The sequence below is a fragment of the Uranotaenia lowii genome, chromosome 1 (assembly GCF_029784155.1).
Source record: "Uranotaenia lowii strain MFRU-FL chromosome 1, ASM2978415v1, whole genome shotgun sequence".
Classification (NCBI taxonomy): domain Eukaryota; kingdom Metazoa; phylum Arthropoda; class Insecta; order Diptera; family Culicidae; genus Uranotaenia; species Uranotaenia lowii.
Window position 1 is genome coordinate 62,686,685 of NC_073691.1, and position 12,651 is coordinate 62,699,335.

Consider the following 12,651-nt stretch of genomic DNA (forward strand, 5'->3'; position numbering starts at 1 on the left):
AACTCTCTAACATTGATTTTAATAATCCTCGCAAAAAACCCTTTCATTTGGCGTTTTTCCCGAAAAATTGTAAATTTTACTATTTCATAGTTACTAGTGCTGGTAACTTTTACTAGTTACTAAAATTCTCTAACATTGATTTTAATAATCCTCGCAAAAAACCCTTTCATTTGGCGCTTTTCCCGAAAAATTGTAAATTTTACTATTTCATAGTTACTAGTGCTGGTAACTTTTACTAGTAACTAGAACTCTCTAACATTGATTTTAATAATCCTCGCAAAAAGCCCTTTCATTTCGCTTTTTCCCCGAAAAAATGTCATTTTTACTATTTCATAGTTACTAGTGCTGGTAACTTTTACTAGTTACTAGAACTCTCTTACATTGATTTTAATAATCCTCGCAACAAGCCCTTTCATTTGGCGTTTTTCCCGAAAAATTGTAAATTTTACTATTTCATAGTTACTAGTGCTGGTAATTTTCACTAGTTACTAGAACTCTCTAACATTGATTTTAATAATCCTCGCAAAAAACCCTTTCATTTGGCGTTTTTCCCGAAAAATTGTAAATTTTACTATTTAATAGTTACTAGTGCTTGGTAACTTTTACTATTTACTAAAATTCTCTAACATTGATTTTAATAATCCTCGCAAAAAACCCTTTCATTTGGCGCTTTTCCCGAAAAATTGTAAATTTTACTATTTCATAGTTACTAGTGCTGGTAACTTTTACTAGTTACTAAAATTCTCTAACATTGATTTTAATAATCCTCGCAAAAAACCCTTTCATTTGGCGCTTTTCCCGAAAAATTGTAAATTTTACTATTTCATAGTTACTAGTGCTGGTAACTTTTACTAGTTACTAAAATTCTCTAACATTGATTTTAATAATCCTCGCAAAAAACCCTTTCATTTGGCGCTTTTCCCGAAAAATTGTAAATTTTACTATTTCATAGTTACTAGTGCTGGTAACTTTTACTAGTTACTAAAATTCTCTAACATTGATTTTAATAATCCTCGCAAAAAGCCCTTTCATTTGGCGCTTTTCCCGAAAAATTGTAAATTTTACTATTTCATAGTTACTAGTGCTGGTAACTTTTACTAGTAACTAGAACTCTCTAACATTGATTTTAATAATCCTCGCAACAAGCCCTTTCATTTCGCTTTTTCCCCGAAAAAATGTCATTTTTACTATTTCATAGTTACTAGTGCTGGTAACTTTTACTAGTTACTAGAACTCTCTTACATTGATTTTAATAATCCTCGCAACAAGCCCTTTCATTTGGCGTTTTTCCCGAAAAATTGTAAATTTTACTATTTCATAGTTACTAGTGCTGGTAATTTTCACTAGTTACTAGAACTCTCTAACATTGATTTTAATAATCCTCGCAAAAAACCCTTTCATTTGGCGTTTTTCCCGAAAAATTGTAAATTTTACTATTTCATAGTTACTAGTGCTGGTAACTTTTACTAGTTACTAAAATTCTCTAACATTGATTTTAATAATCCTCGCAAAAAACCCTTTCATTTGGCGCTTTTCCCGAAAAATTGTAAATTTTACTATTTCATAGTTACTAGTGCTGGTAACTTTTACAAGTAACTAGAACTCTCTAACATTGATTTTAATAATCCTCGCAACAAGCCCTTTCATTTCGCTTTTTCCCCGAAAAAATGTCATTTTTACTATTTCATAGTTACTAGTGCTGGTAACTTTTACTAGTTACTAGAACTCTCTTACATTGATTTTAATAATCCTCGCAACAAGCCCTTTCATTTGGCGTTTTTCCCGAAAAATTGTAAATTTTACTATTTCATAGTTACTAGTGCTGGTAATTTTCACTAGTTACTAGAACTCTCTAACATTGATTTTAATAATCCTCGCAAAAAACCCTTTCATTTGGCGTTTTTCCCGAAAAATTGTAAATTTTACTATTTCATAGTTACTAGTGCTGGTAACTTTTACTAGTTACTAAAATTCTCTAACATTGATTTTAATAATCCTCGCAACAAGCCCTTTCTTTTGGCGTTTATCCCGAAAAATTGTAAATTTTACTATTTTATAGTTACTAGTGCTGGTAACTTTAACTTGTTACTAAAACCGTCCAACATTTATTTTAAAAATCCATGCGACCAGCCCTTTTTTTAGTTACTTCACTGTGCATAAAAACGCAGGCGTTGGCTCGAACAGCAGCGGTGAAAACAAGCTCAACGAATTTGAATCGGTTGAGCCAACAAGCTCAAGCTCCTCTGGAGGCATGAGCTAACGGGCTCACGAGGCAAAAAAAGAGCTAAGGTTTCTTCCAAATAAGAGCTTAGCAATGCGAAGCTCCGGAGACAAAAACGATAGGAGCTTCGTCGATTGCTTTGTAAGCGGAGCTATGGAAATAAAGAGCTATGAAGCTCGCTCAAATGAGCTTAATTTTCAATCCCTGGTCACCGTTGTTGTTATCTTCTCGTTTTTTTGAGCATTTATTGTACCTTTTGTGAAGAAAATACTAATAGCTTGCCATACTAGAACCTTCTGCCCAAATGTTTTCATCGCAATCGTGCAGTCGGTATCATCCCCCTCCTCGTCCGTTAATTTCGTGTAGAATTGTGGCCCGGGAAGCGTTCCTGATTCCTTTTTGACGTAGGTTTTGTCGTTCATTAAGATGCACCTATTGCTGTTGTCCAGAATCTGTTCGTAAAGTTTCCGTGCCTTTGTTTTTGCTCGAGATTGTGGCTCTACTGATTTTTAGGTACCTTCCTCTTCTTGTACTTCTGTGTCTTCAAGGAGTTCCTGACCTTGATTCTCTGAATCATCCCAAGGCTGCTTTTGAACTTTTAGGAAGGTCATGCGTAGGTCCGATCGGTTACATTTGATATGAGTGACTACCTTAGCATCCAACTGGGGCTGATTGGAACCAGGTTTTCTTCTGGATCTAGGTAGATCCTTCAAGAACAACTTGTTGCCATATTTGTCGATGATAAATTTCACGCTTGTGTGGTGTTCTATGAACCGTTTTGCGATTTTCAGTTCACCAAGTGTGCCGAGTTTTTTTCCTAGTTTCAAGATCAATACAAACCATAGCGAAGATGAGAAAACTAATCCGAACAAATTGATTGCACAACAATTTTCAAACATGTAAACAAACTTTTGCTTGCATGCACACAGAAAAAAGTTCACTAATTTTTGAATAAACTAGTTTTAAAAGTTGCTTATGACATTTCGATACAGTTCTTATTAATTGCTTCTATCAAACTGGCTGCCAAAAAACCTTTGATTAATTCTTAAACAGAAACAAGGCTTCGAAGACAGACACTCTTTAGCTTCAATGAAATGCAAATTGACTGTCAAAAACCTTTGAATAACCCCTTTAAAGACACTTGGCACATTATCAACAGATCCAGTCAACTTATCTGCTTTGCCGACAACATTAGCTTAGTCGACAGATCATCTGCGGCGGTGGAGGAGATCTACCGCAAACTAAAACGCGAAGCAGGAAGGATTGGGTTGGGTTGGGATACGTTCAAGACGAAGTATATGCTGGCCTGCGGATCCGAGAACGATCGAATCCGCTTGTCCAGTAATAACAAGATCACGATCAACGGCGGCGAGCTGTTGACCACAGACAATGACACCAGCCGCGAGATCCGGCGGCGAATTATCAGCGGAAGTCGTGCAACTATGGACTCCACAAGCAACTGCGGTCGAGAAGACTTAGCCCTCGCACGAAGTGTAACCTGTATATGACGCTCATTAGACCGGTTGTTCTCTTCGGGCACGAGACATGGATATTGCTCGAGGAGGACCTGCGTACACTCGGAGTATTCGAGCAACGAGTGTTAAGAACCATCTTTGGCGGCGTGCAGGAGAACGGAGTGTGGAGGCAAAGGGTGAACCACGAGCTCGCACGACTCTACGGCGAACCCAGTGTCCAGAAGGTGGTGAAGGCTGGCCGGATACGCTGGGCAGGATATGTTTCGAGAATGCCGAAAGGACTGTCCTGCAAAACTGGTGTTCGTTGCGAATCCAGTGGGAACGTGACAAGTAGGGCGCAATAAGCGAGGTCATTAGACCACGTGGAGAGTGATCTGGCGAATGTGGAATGCCCAAGAAATTGGAGAACGGTTGCCATGGACTGAGTGAATTGGTGGAATTTATTCTTTAATATAAAAAAAATTGGAATAAAATTTCGGGGAAGAAACTGTTTTATCAATAATAAAAATGTAATAAATGTCTCCTGTTTGAACAATGATCAAAAATGAAATTTCAAATACAATCAAAATTGAAATAAGAATGTTAAGGTGAATCACGACTGAATGGGGGAGATTTTAAAAGGCCAAGAGCCTGGATAAGTACTAGAATAAACAGACAAACATCCATCTGTATTCATACAAAAAGATAACCTGCAATATTCAAAAGACCAGAAAGGAATAACTTTTGAAAGTTTCAAAATTTAGAACATTTCAACATTATGTGTTCTTCAATTGTCAGCTTGCAGTTCTCGATGTATGCCTGCCCAAAAGCAGAGGAACGTGTCTGTTAACAAATTATGTCACGCTTCCACAGCGAACTAACACAAAGCTGGCAGGCAAGGGTCCAGACTTTGATAAATTTATTTCACTCTTAGATTCGTCTCTGTACCGATGAGTTGTGCTTCGTGCTCCATGCTTGCTGTAAAACCTAACTGGGAAAATAAACTGATGGACGACGAGTGAGTGCAAAGAAGCATCATCTCGCTGGAAAGCTTTGGAAAAATAATATTTAAAAAAGAAGCAAACGTGTAATTCACAGCACTGACACAGAAAAAAAGGAAAGAAAAGCTAAAACCGTCTCGGAAAAGAAATGTACATCAATAATGAACGAAACGTTCCATCCAGGGTAATCCCCCCTTAAAATTACAAACCAAGCAAATGTACGGACCACATTATACAACAATAGGCGAGAAGGAGCCTTTCGGTGGGTTGGAGAGTAAAAAAAGGAGAAAATTTAAACTGCCGGGTTGATGGAAGGAGGACCGAAATTCTCGACAAAATGCGCATAAAAGCATCAAAATGAGAAGAGAAAAAAAAGATAACCAATTCGGGAAAAGTCTCACACAAAAACCTCCCATTTGGTGGGGGTGGGTTGGGTTGGCCTGATGATGGTGGACAAAAGTCAGAGAACACGATGAGGATTTTACGGTTTCACTCCTTGGGCCGAGGCCGCAACTTTCAACTTTAATTGAGATGGATCATCCCAAGTATTTGCCAAGGATGTTTCGGTGAAATTTGATAGGTTTTTTTTTCATCTTTTGCTTTCTGTGTGTTCCAATACTAATATTCCGAATGCTGTAACAATGCTGAGAGTTGGCAAATTTGTTTCGAAAATGCTTAACATTTTCAAATCTCTGTTTCAATTACGAAGGATAAGAAACGAGAGCACTCCATTTTAGTCTCTCACTAACAATGGGCATACCTCAAGGAGATGTCCTTATTTTTTGAATGCGCAGCGCTTTCCTCGCCCAGTTTGGAAAGAATTGAAATGAGCAATTTATGCTTCTTTAAGAGCGAAAAATAGCAAATAATTTGAGGAAGATAATTAAAAAAAAAAGCAAAATAAAGGGGACGATTGCAGACTTATAACATTATTCAAACTGTCTTCAAGGAATGATGTTGCTTTTCTAGAGAAGTGTTATCAGATTACCTAAAGATATACCCCTGTTAAACAGCTAATAACTTTTTTCCTAATAAGTTACGAAGTAGCGGTCTTCGACAAAGTTGTTTAGCGAAAAATTTCCTTTAAAGGATTCTAAATTGGTAAAAAAAACCTTTAGCAGCCTTGATTCCCCAGAGAAAACAAAAATGATGTTGATTTTTCAGAACAAAATATTCAATTTTCATACAAACATATAACCTCAAATTTACTCATGTAAACGTTACTTAAAAATTCTGTAAAATCATGGGTGAGTTTTGAACCAAAACGAAGCTTTTAAGACTCCAATGGAATGTACTTTTCGACACGGAATTCAGTGCTGAAAAGTAGCACTTTTCGGTTCTTTTTAAGTGTCGAAATTTTCACTTTACAACACTGAACTGCATCAAGGTGTTTTTTCAGTCTTATTCAAAACTGGCTTTTTCTTAAAAAAAAAACAGTCTTGAAAATCATAAGAAAATTGAAAAACAAATAATTTATATTACATATTAGAAAAACGTTTTTAACTGACCCTAAGTCCAAAAGATTCAACTGTCAATGGTAAACAAATAAGCTTGTAAAAGTATAAAATCAGAAAAGATATTTCCAAAATTAAAAAAAAGATCTCCAATCCGTACTCTTACTCTAAATCTCATTTTCTGAAACATAACAGAAAAATTGTTGTTGCAGAATTAGTAGCTAGTAAGATTTTCACTTCGCAAAAGTAACGTTCAGCAATCGAAAATGAATAAATAATTCAACTCGTAGAAACTCACCTGTTATTTGACAAAGTTGGGACAAATTTCTTCAACAACAAAAAACCAAAATAGACAAAATAACACAAGATCACACAAAACAACTAGTTTTCTTTTAAAACTATGCTGGAATACATCACTTATTCTAACTCATGAAATACTGAAAACAAAAATCGAAAAACAAAAAGACGAAACCAAACACTCTGAATCGCAACCGTAAAACGTTTTCAAAACAGACAGAAGTTCTCGCATCATTTGTCAAAAGGGCGTATCTTAGAACTTCTTACACCCTGGTTGCCGAATAAAAAAAATGTTCCTATTAAAATCCAGACTGATACTTTTGTTTTCTCTCTGTGAATAAAAAAATGTTATCATTTCAATCGAATGCTTTTTACTGGTTTGCGTTCGGAAAAAAATAAAAATGATAAATTACTTATCAATAGTCAACCGATCTAAATAATAGTCAATATTGAAATGTTAAGCCTAGTCCACACTAGGAGACGGTTCGTCTCGAGACGGTCTCAGCGTCTCCCATTTTCTTCGGGAGACACTGAGACCGTCTCAGGTTTCCAACAACAACAACAGACAATAAATTCCGTCTCATAACAAAAATCGCAGTTCATGTTGCCTAGTGTGGACCAGGCTTTACGGCGTCACTACAGTTGACACCACCGTTTGGTTGACTTTTCAATAAACAATAACAAATAGAAAAAAAAACAATATCTCTCCAAACTAAACTCCATCCGAGGGACGCTCGCAAATTATCAAAATTTCAAACTTTCCATTGTTTAGGCTTTGTTGTGAAACGATCGAAACGATGCATTCGCACCAAACTGAATCATTCCCATCGATTAGGCTCTAACTTTTGTGTCCTTTTTCTTAGCCAGGAGGAACAAATTCGAATGTGCGGGATTGATGTTGGGCTCTTCCCGAAACGGAACCCGAAAGAAATTAAAACTCCGATTAAGCCAATCATTCGCATGAATGCTAATAACCATCTTCCTGCTCGGTTCCCGGATCAGATTGGGATTGGTTGGACGACAATCTACAAGCATAGAGGGTAAGTAAACATTCGCCGATGGTCGCTGAGACATAAAAATCAATCACAAAACAGCCCTCCAAGAGACAGGCTAATTAACATCAAAGCAAAGAAACCGGCCTGCGACTATTTCGGAAAGCACTGGAGCGAAACCCAGCTTTGGATTAAATATTTCAAATTATAGCACAGCTCAAGGATTTTGTGGTATTTTTGTTTAGTCGAACAAACATCTTATTTGTTTTGGCTGATTTAGTTTGGAATTGAACCTTGGTTGGAAAATATTTCATGTTTTGACTTGAAATTTTAAACATTCAATCAAAATTCCCGAATAACAGATTTTCGTAAGAATAAGAAGACCCAATTGAACATCTGCCCTTCTTATTTCCGTCGTTACGATATGCCCCAAACCTAGCGCAATTAAATTCCGATAGTGGCACAAGGGCACTCTGCTGGTTGTCCAGCTAGCTTCAGGACAAAAATTACGGTCAATTTTGCCCAAACAACAGACAGAGAAGCGCATTACGACGCAATCCAATCGTTTGACCATATTCAGAGGAGGCCTATCTATTTGTATAGATATCGATATGGAAGGGGATTGGCTTGGCAAAGAAGCCAGCGGCAAAAAAAAATAAAGCCAATCCTAGCCAAGCCAAGCAAATGGCCAAGTATCGCATTACCCCTTCTGGACGATTTATCCGTTGCATACTTTAGGGCGTGGTGAATTATGGCCACGCAGAAATCTGAATCTGTCGCAGTGCTTCACTTGTTTTTCTTTTTTTGCTAAGGTGAAATAATTTTATGAACGTTAGTTTTGTCATTCGCTTTAAAAAAAAACTGTTTTTTTTTATGAAACTTGAACATGATCACCTGAATAAATAAAAAATGTTGTCATACAAAAATTTCTAATTAAATTCTAAATATCTAAAACTTCCCATAAACGAACTTGAACGTAAATTTGTATTACCTTCCATAAAGGGTGCCCATTACCGCACGACTAAAAATGAGCACTATAAACACACTTTAAGAGCAAACCCATTTTTTTCACTTTAATGTTCTATGTTTATGTCTTATTACAGTCTTTACAGTGATTCAATACAAAATTAGATTCCAGACAATCGTAGACCAGTGATTGTTTTTTTTTTTATTGAAGGCTGCTTATTAGCTTCCGAACAGACTGATATCCAAAGTATGCCATAGTTGCATACGACTTGCCAAACTATTGCCATTTTACCGGATTTTTTTTGTGAAAAATAATGTCTCCGTCTCTGTAGGGATGAGATGAAGAATATACAGAAAATAAAGCAAATTAAATTAGGAATAAAATAAAATAATAGTTGTATTCGGCAACACTGTAAATGAATAAAATGAAATAAATTTCTATGACAACATTTGCTATTTTGGCAGCACTTGACAAACAAACAAAACAAAGTCAGTCATTGATCTATTCTTGCGAGCGACAGACGTGTTTAAGTGAATCTCTGAATTGAGATTCGTAAAATCACGACAATGGCGTGGTTGGTAGAATAAGCACAAATAGCGCAGATATTTAAGGCTGCTGCTGCTGATTGTTTTGATTTGGCCTTCCGGTGGAAATAAGACGGAATTGCCATTAGAAGCACAACTATTTAAGGCTGCTGCTGATTGTTTTGATTTGGCCCTCCGGTGGAAATAAGACCGAATTGCCGTAAGAAGAACAGATATTTGAGGCTGCTGCTGCTGATTGTTTTTGTGAAGAATATTTTCGGATGAAATGAAGAATATGCAAAAAAAAATAAAATTTGAAAAGCTTTTGCAGAGAATGGAATGTAGAATTAAGATGAGCAATATTTGGGATATAAAATTTTGTATTTTAGAAAAACATTAAAGTTTCTATTGAGAATAGAGTTGAGAAGGAATGTAGAAATGTGATGAAGGATAAGAAGAAATTAAATAAAATTTGTATGAAGTAGACTAAAGGTGGAATAAAAATTGAGGATATTTGGTAAATAAAATTTTGCTCTAAAGAAAAAAAAAACAAAAGTTGACGTGTGAAAAGTTTTAATTGAGAATAGAGGTGAGAAGGAATGTAGGGATGAGATGAAGAATATACAGAAAATAAAGCAAATTAAATTAGGAATAAAATAAAATAATAGTTGTATTCGACAACACTGTAGATGAATAAAATAAAATAAATTTCTATGACAACATTTGCTATTTTGGCAGCGCTTGACAAACAAACAAAACAAAGTCAGTCATTGATCTATTCTTGCGAGCGACAGACGTGTTTAAGTGAATCTTTGAATTGAGATTCGTAAAATCACGACAGCCTCGTCAACACTTTGGCCATACGGAACAGTGTAATATTGATTACCCGGAAGCGTTCTGTAATCAAACTTGCAATATGTTTCGTCGTCGATGATAACACACACCGATTTTCTACATAGCAGTTGATCATATAATTTACATGCTCCTGGTTTGACAGAGAAAAACTTGTTTTTGACTCCAATTCGGCTTTTTCTGCTTTTTCTATGTCTTAAGACCCAATCTTACCTTGGCACGATGGACAGTACTGAGAAAAGATCCCATTCTTCGGCCACATCCCATCTTCTTACTGGTGTGAGCACTCATGACTTTCCAATCCATAGTTTTATCCACCGGACCCGTTTTTTTTTGGCGTAGAACCTGCTTTCCCCTCCAAACTTCATACATTTGTGCACGGTATTTTTGCGCTTATCCGGGAAATCTCATTTTCACGAAAATTATGAAAATCCGAGCTTGCGATACACAAATTTTTAAGTTGAAAGGATAACAATAACACACAGAAGAAATCAGCTGTTTAAACGTCATTCTTAATGAGCAGGGTTGTATCAAAATCGTACTTAGACAAGCTGGTTCAAGAATCTTTTTCATTTTTTTCTATTCATCGGGAGAGACGTTTATGATATTTTCCTCTCAAAGCAGCACAGAGATGAAAAAGTCAAAATTTCAACCAATGAGGAACTAGAATGATTGTTGTGGAGGTAGGCCATGACCCGTTGGCAGCGGACGCGTTTTTTCTTCTCTCCGTCAGTGAAAATTTCAATTGCTTATTGTAAATATACCTGTGAAAATGTGTTTTAATATCGATTTTCCGAATAAACTTTTAATCGTTGACTGTGATCGTTAAGACTGATAAAGCCTCGAATGAATTAAGCGCTGTGCGGAATTGGAAATCATAAAGAGAATGAGGAAATGAGGAAATCTACCATCAACTATCAGAGGCTTGACGTTTTACTTCTTTATTTGGTGAGTTTGTTTCATGATATTACTAATATTTATTTATTTATTTACTATTAGTAAATAAATAAATAATATTTATTTATTTATTTATTTATTTACTATTTACTTAAAAGATCAAAGATCTTTTAAGTCGTTACAATTTAGATTTTTTTAGAACAACTTATTCAATCTGATTTAACTATTCCTGAAGTTATGTAGCATGAAACAATACTATTCTATGATTTATGCATTTCCGTTTAGCAAAGCCAGTAAATTTCCTTTGAATCCTTTTTTGGAAAAATTAACTTAATACGCGTCGGGAGCTGGTTCCATTTTTTACACTTCTAATTACGAAAGAATTACCATAGTACGATGATGAATGATGTGGGATGAGAAAATTGGAAGAGCGTGAACTACGTAAAGGAGTAAGCAATGAATACAAATAAGGAGGTTTTTTAATCATCCTACAATTGCGAAATTGGTAAAAATTTGCATCACTAAAACCAAGGAAATGCTTTTGAAGAAAAATTACACTAGAAAAACGGTTAAGACCGTAGACATATCTTACACAAGCGTTTAACGCTATTTTGATGCGATTCAAATGATATACATCCGCATTGGAGAACGTGAAACAGCTATAAGTAAAGTGAGGTAGAAGAAAGGTTTTGAACAGTTTGAGTTTCGTGGTGGAATCTAAGTGTCTAGTGCTTATGTTCAGTCTGTTTCAAAGTAGAATAGATTTTTGAAGTCTGCTGTTTAATCTGTGAATTCCAACAGAGAGTTTTTTCGAATATGACTCCTAGATTGTTGACTTTATCAGTGAATTGAATTTCTTCATTTATCACGAATAGAACGGAAGGTCCCAAATTTAACTTACTTTTTAGATCATTGTTCATTTTGTTAGCGACCAAAAAACGATCATATTCACCAGTATTGCAAAAGTATATTTGAACATCATCAGCAAACATGTGAACTTGACAAAAATCTAAGACCAATGGAAGATCGTTGATAAACATTGAACATAAAAGAGGTCCCAAAACCGATCCTTGCGGAACACCAGATGTGATTGTTGAAAATTTCGTAAATGTATCAGCATGAAAAACAGCTAGTTTTCGTTCATAAAGATAGGATTTTATAAGATTTGCGGCAGGTGAACTGAAGTCATAGTAAGATAATAATTTACGGTACAGTTTTGAGTGAGACACTCGATCGAACGCTTTCGAAAAATCTATAAGTACCATGGTTGCCACTCCTTTCTTATTGATGCATCTGTACTGTGGTGTGCGCGAAAACCAGACTGGAATTTATGAAGTAGGTCATATTCGTTAACAAAAGTAGAAATTTGTTGTTTTAATCATTTTTCGAAAACCTTTGAAAGTGAACATAACATACGCAGGTTTGACAAATCACTACTGTTTTTTTTAGGTATGGGTATTATTTTATCAATTTTCCAAAGAGTGGGAAATGTAGAAGTGAGAATAATTTTGTTGAAGGGATGCAATATAATCGGAAGGATTTCAGGAAGAATATTTTTTTATAAACCTGATAGGAATATCGTCAAGTCCAATAGCATTTGATTTTAGAGAAAACACAGATTCGATTATTTCATAAGCGTGAATAGTTTTGAACGAACAACCTGAATTTTTGAACGTAGTGTGAACAGGTTCCGAGTCAATGGGAGTGAAGTTAGAACAGAAGTAAGAGTTGATTTCGTCAGGATCACGATTGCAGAGTGCTTGGGATTCTTAGTCAATCCCATATTCTTCACGTTTTGCCACAGAATTTTAGGCGAGAGATCAAAGTTAATTTTTTTCCTATCAATGTCGTTTTTTTTTGCTACTCGAATAAGCAGATTAACTTTGTTTCTTAGCTGCTTGAATTAAGGTCTTTGGTTTGGTCGATATTGTCACTCGGAGTTGGAACATCGCGAGAGGGGGGGGGACAATAAAAATAATGCGAAAAACAAAT

At 35.7% G+C, this 12,651-nt stretch overlaps 1 protein-coding gene across 8 annotated transcripts in view; it reads right to left on the bottom strand.

Annotated features, from left to right (window-relative positions):
* Positions 1-12,651, bottom strand: part of LOC129739465 (calcium/calmodulin-dependent protein kinase type II alpha chain) — a 205,776-nt gene that overhangs the window by 120,052 nt on the left and 73,073 nt on the right. Inside the window, exon 1 of one of the 8 annotated variants that reach the window (XM_055730929.1) lies at positions 6,429-6,488. The exons of 5 other annotated variants lie outside the window; for them this stretch is intronic. The gene's annotated coding sequence lies outside the window, so the exon portion shown is untranslated. Of the gene's footprint in view, positions 1-6,428; positions 6,489-12,651 lie in introns of those variants that run through there. 2 more of the 8 variants (XM_055730925.1, XM_055730931.1) reach the window with 2 other exon arrangements.